A 12,138-nucleotide genomic window follows, 5' to 3' on the forward strand; every position below is an offset into this window, starting at 1 on the left:
AAAATGGTATGGAATTCAAAGCAAGAAAATTCAACACAAGCTTCACCAATGAAGAGAGACAAAAAAGACAAAGAAAATATTACATTTACTTCCTAGAGCAACCTATGAGCAATTTATTCATCTATTTTTTTTCTTCTTTTTATTTATTTATTTTTTTTTTCAATTCCACAACCCCCAAAATTTTTGTTTTTTAATTCAAGTTGTGTTATTTGTATATATATATTTTTGTAATAGAATAACAAAACTTGCTCTTGCTCTTTTAAATCTTTAACAAACTTTTTTGCTTCTCCAATGACTAGCAAATAACAAATTTTCTTGAAAAATTAGGATGAGTGTTTATAGGTCAAAAGGTGTGGTTAATGTGGGTTAATGAAAGAAAAATGGCCAATGTGTTTAAGGTTCAAAGGGGTGACTAGAGATAGATAATTTGGGTAGGCTTGAAAAGCTCAAAGGTTTCAAAGATGGCTTAGATCATTTCCCTAGTGGTTTGTTGCCTAGGATTTCACCTTGAGAGATTATCAAATAGGTTCTAGAGTTCATTCAGGTCTTAGAAAATATCTAATTCACATAAATATAATCTAAGCCAACAAAGCAACTTATTGATCATTGTATTGTGCAAAAGTATTCAAAGGAATTCAAATAAATCAAGCTAACATAAGAATTAAGCGCAAAACAAGACAAATTTAGCATTTTCCATAAATCTAACTCAATTTCAATCAGGTAATATCATAGGCTTGTGATCATCAACCCAAAAACAAAACAAAATGAAAAGAAAATTTTTTGTGGGTTTCAAAATTTTTAAATATACAAATACATTTTTTTTTTACTTTTTTAAAAAGATAAATAGATACTCAAAAATAAATGACTCCTACCCCCAAACTTAAAGAATACATTGTCCCCAACGTGAAGAATCAAAAGAGATAAAAAAATGAAAGTATAAAAGTAAACTTCCTTGAAAATGTTTCATGAATGCAATGGTAGGTCTGGGGCAGTATTACAAAAGTGTGATTAAGTCTGGAGTAGGGAACAACATTGGAGGTAGTCATTTGGGCACTACGGCGCTCAATTGCTGCCTTCTTGCATGTTGCAGCTGGCTCTTCTAGTGTAGCGACACGGAGATGCCCTTTTTTATTTTATTTTATTTTTAGCATACAAAAAATAAAAATTTGCAAAGTGGAAAAATGAAAAAGAAAATAAAAGTAAAATAATAAGAAAAAAATAAAATAAAATAATGGAAAGAAATTCGGGTTGCCTCTCGAAAAGTATTTGGTTATAGTCTTTAGCTTGATGCTTCCTTCTTTGAATCACTGATCAAGCAAATCAATGGAGAATATTTGCTTGTTAAAATCTCCATCGAAATAGGGCTTTAGAAGTTGACCATTAATTTTGAATGTGCCTTTTGAGTTGTTAGAAACATCAATGGCACCATACGAGAAAACTCTTGATACTGTAAATGGTTTAGATCATCAAGATCTTAATTTTTCAGGAAAGAGGTGAAGTCTAGAATTATAAAGTAGAAGTCTTTGGCCAACTTCAAGGTTTCTCTTGAGAATGTGTCTATCATGCCATCTCTTGGTTTTCTCCTTATATATGCGAGCATTCTCATAGGCTTCATGCCGAAACTCATCCATCTCATTGAGTTCTAATATCCTCGTCTAACATGTTGCCTCCATATGATAATTAAGAGTCTTGATAGACTAATAAGTTTTGTGTTCCAACTCCACCGTGACATGCCTTCCCAAAAACTAGATGATAATGGGACATACCAATTGGCGTTTTAAAGGTTGTCCAGTATTGTAACACCTGTCCTTGTGGTGGGTCCTTTTCAAAACGATTTTGATAAAAATTGACGGGAATTACGATTCCTTTTAAATTTCTTTTTTCATTCATGCCAGGATACAAAAGACTCCATGTTATAAATAAAATTCATTTTTCTTAATTAAAAGTTTACAGTGGAAAACATTAAATTTTTATAATTAAAGTTTCTCGTACAAAATATCTTGTCTAGGCCTTCGTGCTCTTTCCCTTGGGCTGTGCCCATCCTGACCTGTCATGCTCATCTTGTCCCTGGGAGGGCACACATAAAAACTAAAATGAGTCGATGATTCGTAAGCATTACTTCATACAGCTAAAATATAATAACATAGGTTTTTAGTCATGCAGTTATCATTCCATACATTCATATCATACATAGCATGCATCGGCATTCTTTTCATTTTAAAGCGTTGCGAGGTGGAGTTTTTCTTTAAAAACATACTTTCTTCTTTAAAACAATTCCCCATACATCGCTGCCTTCATTTCTTAAAGAATATGTTCATGCATACTTCTTTTTTTACGTACATTCATGCATACATACATTTATGTGTTCATCTTTCCTTAAGTACATTCATGCATACATACATTCATGTGCTCATCTTTCCTTACGTACATACATGCATTCCTTCTTAACATGCATACGTTCATTCTTATCACTTTCATTGGCCATAGCACATTGGTACGCCCCGTGTGTTGGGGTTAGCGGTCTTTTGGACCTGATTCCACCCGTGGCCACGGGTTGGAAATCCATTCCGTCAGAGTGCAAAACTGGGTGCACTACCAGTACTACTTACCCGACATTACAATCTGCCCAGTCCAATCCATTCATGGGTACCATTTCCATTCCATTCATGTGGCCATTATGTATCTTCATACATCATGCATTCAGTTCATTCATTCCTTTACAGTCCTTTCCTTTCCTTTACAGTCCATTCTTTCATTTCAGTCCTTACAGTTCTTATAGTTCTTATGTTCATAAAGTCATTTAAAAGAAATAGTTTTCTTTCTTTTTGTAAAAGTCGTTTTAAAAGAAGTTTCTTTAAAAGAAAATAGTTTTCTTTCTTTTATTTTAAAAGTTGTTTTAGAAAGAGTCATTTTTTACGAGAGAAAATTATTTAAAAAAAAAGTTTTCTTTCTTTTCTTAAAAGTTGTTTTAGAAACAATCCATTACAATTTTAGTCCTTACAGTTCTTACATGTCTTTTAAAGCTTCATTTCATTTCCTTTCATGAACATACATACAATATGTACTACGTATAGCATCCATTCACATGCATAAACGTACATACTTTGGGTGCTTGAAAAGGGGCTGCCAAGGAGGGCCGATACGTACTTATACTTGGAAACTTATGTTTCATTTTCTTTTTCTTTCATAAAGTGTGTCTTCGTGGAGAAAAGTTTCATTTTCCCTTTAGAGAAAAGATTTCATTTTCTTCTTCATTGTATAAAGAAAACTTTAGAAGGGTATGAATGCAATACTTACCTGGACTTCATGCCATACTCAATCCATGCAGTCCATTCGTGTGCGTGTCAGATGGCAACCTACATGCATACACATAACCTTACGTCATCATCTATCTAATGCATAAGTAACTATTCTAAAAATAGAACTATGCCTTACTTGGAACACTCTTCATCTATCCCTGGGCTTTTACATGCCATTTACTATACTAAAACCTTCAGAGTCTTATTCCTTTAAGTGAATTCTCGTGATTCACCTTAGGGTTAAGACACTAAGACCTCCATCTCATTCTTCTATTTCCACATTCCGATGCATGATTCCGACTGATAGAGTCATGCGTCCCAACCTTATATGATATACTCGTCACTACTTTCACGTATCCTAGCCCATACTAAATCCTCATTCTCAACCAGTCAGGCTACATGAATTCAAGCCAACTCTGGGGCTAAAACACCATGTAACCATGCTCAGGAAAGATTACCTATTACATATGGTAAACCTGTCTGGTACGCGTGTCTCGCCAGAGACACCTGTATCTTATCCCTTTTTATCACCTAAGAACAACTTATAATTGTAATGAATGCCCGCTTGTATAAACAAGCTCCATACTCCAATACCAACTTACTCAAACCCCGTTGATAGGACTCTTCCTACTTCCCGGCCCTGTACAAGTTCATCCCAACACTTGATAGGAGAGGACTGCATCTGCAAATGCATCTCTATCACATCCTGCAGCTCGAGACTAATCCCGAGTCACGTCACGACGCCCATCATGCTTCCGCTGCACTCTCCGATATTTTTTCACCACTTCATATACTCTTAGCCATAGTCAACCACAAGGTGACACCTGTCACCCCAGACTACAAGCCATATCATCACTGCTTCGGGACATTGTTACATAGTTCCTACCACTTAACAAGAGGATTGCATCCACAAATGTGCCTCTGTCACATTATGTAGCTCGTGACAAATTCTCGAGTTAAAGTACGGTGCCCATCATGCTTTCGCTACACACTCTGATACCTTTTCACCACTTCCATATACTCTTAGCCATAAGTCAACCACAAGGTGACACCTGTCACCTCGGACTACAGGCCACATCACCACTACTTTGGGACAGTGTTACATAGTTCCTGCCACTTAACAAGAGGACTGCATTCACAAATGCGCCTTTGTCACCTTATGCAGCTCGAGACAAATTTTAGAGTTACAGCACGATGTCCATCATGCTTCCGCTGCACTCTCTGATACCTTTTTACCACTTCACATGACGTACTTCCAGCCACAAGTCAATCACAAGGTGACACCCATCACCTTGGATTGCAGGCCATATCGTCACTGCTTCGGGACACTGTTACACAGTTCCTGACGCTACACCATACACTCCACACTTCTCCGCTCCGCCGTCCGGTGTATCACGACATAGCATAAAGTACACTCACGTGAACTCTCTTCCATCCACACTACGACACACATCGCTACGATACACACCTCATGGTGTATCACTACGTGACATGGAGTATGCACCATGCGTTCTCCCTTCGTTACATCACTTATTATCATGACACACATCACACGGTGCATCGCTGCACTACACAGAGTACGCTCCAAGCATACTCTCTTCATTCTATGCCACACATCACTACAATGCACGTCACATAGTGCATCTCTACAATATACAGAGTACGCTCCATGCGTACTCCCTTCACACTTCATGCCGTATCACAACTACGGCATCCCTCTCACACCCATACTCGCAACACAGTCCACAACACTACACAGTCAAGCCCAACACTTCACAGCTACACTTCACTTCACAACTACGCAGCGAACTCCACAAATACTAACTACACAGTCTATAGTCCAACCAATTAACTACTTTAAAAGTAAATAACTAGATATAGAGGGTTATACCATCGACAAGATAACCTGTGCGTCGCTCGCTACACGTCACGATCGAAGCGTCAGAGCAGTCGTACGTGGCAGTTAACACCGCGTAGGTGGCTTTCCACCATGTAAAGTGGCAGCTTGGGCTTGAGAATAGCTAGGCGTTGTCTTGGAAAGGCTCAAGTTGGCCTCGTGATGGTCAAAGGTGGTGGAGCACGGCGGTATCACGCTATGAACAGTGATTCTGAGAAGAAGAGAGGTTGCTTGAGGTGGAGGAAGACCATAGAACTTCATGGAAAGCTAGGGGAAGGTAGAGGAAGATGTGGTGGAGCTGTGGTTGCGAGGTGGTGGCCGGGAGGTGGCTCACGGTGGCGGATCGGCCACAAGAAATGCAACCCATGCCTTGGAGAGTGAGGGAGAGCTCCGTTGGGCATGGAATTTATTGGAGATGGTCGTGGTAATGAGAGGAACAAGATGGTGGTGGTGAAACACCGTGGGTAGCCGTGCATGGCGGTGCACAGTGGTGCAACCGAATGGGTAGTTGTGGGAACCCATTGGAGAAAGAGAGAGAGGTAGAGGAAAAGGAGGACATGGGGAGGAAGCTCATGATGTGGTCAAGCCATTGGTGGTGCTTGGTGATCGTTTTGGCCTTGTATGGCGGTGCTAGGAGGAGGAATAACCTCTAAGACCCATTTGCTTGGAGGAAGAAAGAGAGAGAGGAGGCTGCCGGTGTAGCTCACCATCGGTGGGGTAGTGTTTTCCCATGGGAGAGGAACAGGCCGGTGGTGGAGGGGAGGCACGGTAGTTGGAGGTGCCACCGGTTGGAAGTGCAACCCGAACGGTGGAGGAGGAACAACATGCGTACGTCGGGCATGGAGAAGAAAGAGAGAAGAGAGAGAATGAAGAAAGGAAAAAGTGAAGAGAAAAGGATAGGAGATTGGGTATTTAATCCAAGTCCTTCGTTTCGGGATCCTCAAAAAGATCTAACAATGTGTTTAAATACTGATTTGAAAACGCGTAAGTGTTTTATTTAAAATAAAACACTTAAATAAAACATTGTGAGGAATTAAGAAAGAATATTATTTTATAAATTACAGTTTATAAAATAATATTTCTTCATCATTATTTAAAATGATGAAGTATGGTTAATTACTCAAAGAGAATAAAATCATTTAAATTAATTTAGAGCTTTGAACGTAAAGTCAAATCTCTTAATATTTTAAAATAACTAAAATATTTAATTTAAGTATTTATCCAAAATTATAATATTTTTAGAGCTCATTAAAATATTATAATTGTGTTACTTGAAAAAAAGCTTATCTAATAATACTGGAAATATCTCCTATAGATTAATATTTAAAATATCTGTAAGTTTTAAAATATCTATCTTACTTTGAAATCTACTAGATAACTTTTGGAACACGCCATTGAGGTACAGCATGCAGGATAAGGTTCAGCACATAGATCGAAGCTTGGCATGTAGATCAAGACTTAGCACGTAGACCGAAGCTCGACACGTAGATCGAGATTCGGCATATAGATTGAAGCTCAGCACGTAGAATGAGGCTCATAATTAAGAAGAAGAAAGAATGAGCGGATATCACAAGTATGCTTATAGTGCATCGTCTAATTTTTTGGGTCAATCTTTCCTTGAGTTGCTCATGATTTTCTCCAATATTCATTTCATCTCTCAGTTGGAAATTTCTACTTGTCCACTAGTTTGATGATGGTATAGAGTTGCAACCTTGTGTGTGATACTATATTTGCTTAAGAATGTCTCAAATTGCCAGATGCAAAAAAGGTTTCCCCCGATCGCGAATTATTGCTCTTGGAGTTTCAAATCTAGTGAATGCTTTCTCAAAAAATTCATCACAACTTTAGAATCATTTGTAGGGAGAGCCATAGCCTCTACCCATTTGAAAACATAATCTACAAGTACTAAAAGATTAGAGAAAGGAGGGAATGGCCCCATGAAATCTATGCACCAAATATCAAATAGCTCAACAAGAAGTATATTATTTAATGGCATGTCATTTCTTCAGGAAATATTACCACTCTTTTGACATTTATCACAAGAAGAAACAAAAGCATAAGTATCCTTAAAAATGGTGGGTTAATAAAAACCTGATTGTAGCACTTTAGCTACTGTTTTGTTCACTCCATGGTACCCGCCAACCTCTAATGAATGACACTATCTTAGGATTGACTCTATCTCTTTCTTGGGTACACATCTCCTAATCAATTGAACCTTGCAATGCTTGTAGAAAAAAGGTTCCTCCCAATAGAAGTGTTTGACCTCCGAAAAGAATTTCTTCCTTTGTTACTATGTAAAATCCGGATTGGTGACCTGCTTACCAAGTAGTTTACATAATCTACATACCAAGGAACTTGTGTTAGGGATAAAACAAAGAGTTGTTCATTTGGGAATACCTCATTTATTGAAGAAAGTGGGACTACCTCTTCGGTTGTGTGCTCAAGTCTAGAGAGATGATCGGCTACTTGATTCTTAGTTCCTTTTTTTGTCTTTGATCTCCAAATCGAATTCTTGTAGTAGTAAAATCCACCTAAGTAATTGTGTTTTATCTTCCTTTTTAACTAACAAGTGTGTAAGAGCAGAATGATCAGTGTAAACAATTATTTTTGATCCAATTAAATATGGTCTAAATTTATCAAAAGCATTGACCACTCCTAACAATTCTTTTTCCATAGTAGCATAATTTAATTAGGCATTCATCAATGTACAACTCACATAGTAGACAATATGGAGAACCTTGTTCTTCCTTTGTCCAAGCACATCTCCTAGTGCGTAATCACTTGCATCACACATCAATTCAAATGAAAGTGCCCAATCTAGTACACATATTATTGGGGTTGAACTTAGCTTCTTCTTCAAAAGTTCAAATGCCTGCAAACAATTATTGCAAAAATTAAATGGAGTATCTTTAACCAAAAAAGAGCAAAGGGGTTTAGTAATTTTAGAAAAATATTGAATAAAATGAAGATAAAACCCTACATGTTCTAAGAAACTTCTCAAGCCCTGGACCATGCTAGGTGGAGGTAATTGTTTGATAATCTCTACTTTGGCTCGATTTACCTCAATGCCCTTGGAAGAAACTTTATACTCAAGTACAATTCCTTCCTGAACCATAAAATGACATTTTTTCCAATTAAGTACAAGGTTAGTTTCTTCACATCTTTGTAGAACTAAAGATAAATTATTTAAAAAATCTTACATCAAAATTTCAATAAACTTTTCCACCATATCCTAAAAAATGGCCATTATGCATCGTTGAAATGTGACTGGAGCATTGCACAAACCAAAAGGTATGCTCCAGTAGGCAAATGTTCCATATGGGCAAGTAAAAGTGGTCTTTTCTTAATCTTTTGGTAAACTTTGGATTTAATTGTACCCCGAGTATCCATCTAGAAAAAAATAATAAGCATGACCGGTGAGCCTTTCCAACATTTGATCAATAAATGAGAGTGGAAAGTGATCTTTTCATGTGGCATCATTAAGTATGCGATAGTCTATGCACACTCTCCAACCTGTGACCGTTCTTGTTGGGATGAATTTATTATTTTCATTCTCTACCACCATCACTTCTCCCTTCTTGGGCACTACTTGCATCAGCCTAACCCATGAGCTATCAGAAATAGGATAAATAATTCCAGCATCTAACAATTGAGAGCTTCTATTTCTACAACTTCTTTCAAGTTCAGATTAAGTCTCCTTTGTGGCTGCACCTTAGGCTTATAATTCTCTTCCATTAAGATCTTGTGCATGCAATGTGAAGCACTTATTCCCTTAATGTTAGCTATAGCCCATCCCAAAGCTTGCTTGTGAGCTCTCAAAACTCAAAGTAACTTCTCTTCTTTAAGACCTATCAAAGATGAAGAAATTATTACGGGTAAAGAAGAATCATGTAAATATGCATATTTAAGATGAGAAGAAAGATGTTTGAGTTCTAAAGATGGGGCCTCAATAATTGATGTCTTTTGTGGAGTAGTACTTTGGCCCGATGTTATATTTTTCATCTTCCCTTTAGGCAAGTAAGGCGGAGATGCTTCCAAGTAGTATGCATAATTGCTTATCTTGGAATTCTCAGAATCGGAAGTGCCAGATTCAACAAGACATGCCTCAAGTGGTTCCTTAGGATAACTCTCCTCAAAAGTGTCTACCACAAGTTCATCAATCACATCTATGTTGAAAGATGTATCGGTTGTTTAAGGATATTTCATTGCTTCAAACACATTAAATGTAACTTATTCATCTTGCACCCATAGTATTATTATCCCTTGTTGAACATCTATGAGAGTTCTTCCAATGGCTAAGAATGGTCGACCAAGAAGAAGTGGGATTTCTCGATCTTCCTCTATATCTAAAATAATAAAATCTGCAGGGAAAATAAATTGTTCACTTTAACAAGAATATCCTCTACTATGCCTCTTGGTCGTTTAATGGATTGGTCCACCTTTTGAAGTGAAACAATAGTGGCCTTGACCTCTCCTTTCCCTAAATGCCTGAAAATATAAAAGGGCATTAGATTTATGCTAGCACCTAAATCACACAAAGCTTTTTTGAAACAAGAGTTTCCAATGGTGTAAGGAATAGTAAAGCTCCTTGGATCTTTAAGTTTTGGTGGCAACTTATTTTGTAAAATGGTGGTAAACTCGTCGATCAATATCAAGGTCTCATACTCTCCTAATTTCCTCTTGTTTGATAGAACCTCTTTCATGAACTTCACATGGCTATGCATTTGTTCCAAGGCATCTGCAAAAGTATTGTTAATATGTAACTTTTTAAAAACATCAAGGAACTTAGAAAATTGTTTATCTAGCTTATTTTTTTGAAGTCTTTGAGGAAAAGGTATAGGAGGATCATAAGGAGAAGTATGAGAAGAAGAAAAGAGAGGATTTCCAAGTTTTTCACTGCTTGGCTCAAGACAAGGGTGGGTGCTGCAGCCTTGGATGTGGGTGCTATGGCTCTCACAATTTGCTCTTCTTTTCCATAATTTTGCTCTTTCGCTTGTAAATTAGCTCTCTTCCACTCCTTAAAGTAATGGCCTTCACTTGCTCTTTCTGGTTGTTGTCTGTGGTGCTTGGATCTGACCCTCGAGATCTTTCTGATATTAATTTTGCCAATTGACCAGCCGTCCTTTCAATGATTTGCAAAGTGTTCTCATTTTTCTTTAGATCAATGTCATGATCTTGAAATCTAGCATCTACCTTGGCCATAAATTGTGCCATTACCTTCTCCATATTTGGCTTCTTCTCTTGTTGTTGATTTTGAAAACCTGGTGGAGGCTTGGAAACATTTTGGGAGTTGTTCCATAAGAAATTTTGGTGGTTTCACCACCATGAATTATAAGTATTGGAATAAGGATTATTTTGTCATTGGTAATTTGACACAAAGTTTGCTTGCTCCAAACTAATGTTGGCAAATGGATTTTCCACTTGACAATCTACCCTCATATGATTCCCTGCACAAAATTCACAAATTATATTAGTAGATTGAATGACACTCATATTGATATTATCTAATTTATTAGAGAAAGTTGCAACTTCAGCAGCTAAAGTAGAAAAAGAATCAATTTCATGAACTCCCAAGATTCTTTTTGCTATCACTCATTCCGCTGGCCATTGGTAATTGTTGGTTGCCATCTCCTCTACTAACTCGTATGCTTATTCTAGTTATTTCTTCATCAAAGTCCCTTCGGCTACCACATCAATCATTGTATGTGTTGTAGGCTACATACCATTGTAAAAGGTTTGCACTTGAATTCAAACAGGAAGTCCATGATGTGGGCACTTTCTAAGAAATTCTTTATTCCTCGCCTAAGCTTCATTAAGTGACTGACTCCATATCAAATTGGACAAAAGTGGTGATATCGTTTTGCATCTTCACGATTTTGGCTGGGCAAAAGAACCTTGCTAGAAACGTTTTAGCCAAATCGTCCCATGTAGTTATAGTTAACGGTGGAAGTGAGTTTAACTATTCCTTTACGTTGTCTCGAAGGGAGAATGGAAAGAGTCTCAATCTAATAGCATTATCAGAAACTCTATTATGTTTAAAAATATCACATAACTCTAGAAAATTAGCTATTTGAGCATTTGGATCATCATGTGGCATGCCACTGAATTGCACCATTGAGGCCACCAATTGAAGAATAGCTGGTTTTATCTTAAAGTTATTGGCTTGAATGGCAGATCGTCTAATGCTAGAAGTAGCTTTGGTAACCAGGGGAACAACATAATATCCCAAAGTCTTATTTCCAAGTTGATCTTCCATTGCTTCGTTCTCAATTGTGGAGTCCTTCTTCTTCTCCTTGTTCAAACGATGAAGGGTGCACTCAATTTCAGGGTCAAAAGGTAGTAAATCCAAGCTTCGAGTATGTCTCATGTATAACTTGAAAAGCCAAAAAATAAAAATAAAAAATAAAAAATAAATTAAAAAGTAAGATTAAGATAAAGAAAAATAAATTAGCCTAGAACTAATTGGTATCAAAAGTAATAGAAAATAAATAGTCCCCGACAACGGCACCGGAAATTTGTTGTGGAAATTCACAAGTGCATGGAATCGTAACAAGCAATATAGTGATAAAAAAGGATGTCGAACCCACGAGGACTGTTTACTTATTAACTATTAAAATTGTTCTAACTCTAAATTATTTGAAAATCAAGAAAAATGGTGGATTTTGAATCTGAAAAATAAAAATAAAAAACAAATAAAATTAAATCAACAAATGAAGAATTGACCAAATACTTAAAAAGAAGATTTCACCCAAGAAGAAAACACTAAGGCATCCAACTCACCCAACCAATCCAATCCTAAATCCTATAACCAACGATATGTCTATGCGAATTTAAAAACATTTGAGTATATTAAGATTAATAATATTTCACATAAAAGCCGTACAAATCACGTTGGCACATTCCTGTCTTTTACTCAACTCATGGCACATATCATACGAAGCT

At 37.0% G+C, this 12,138-nt stretch overlaps 1 pseudogene; it reads right to left on the bottom strand.

Moving 5' to 3' along the window:
* Nucleotides 1-1,466: 1,466 nt before the first annotated feature.
* Nucleotides 1,467-7,135, bottom strand: LOC122288160 (annotated as a pseudogene).
* Nucleotides 7,136-12,138: the final 5,003 nt, after the last annotated feature.

Source organism: Carya illinoinensis, chromosome 1, assembly GCF_018687715.1.
Source record: "Carya illinoinensis cultivar Pawnee chromosome 1, C.illinoinensisPawnee_v1, whole genome shotgun sequence".
NCBI classification, from domain to species: domain Eukaryota; kingdom Viridiplantae; phylum Streptophyta; class Magnoliopsida; order Fagales; family Juglandaceae; genus Carya; species Carya illinoinensis.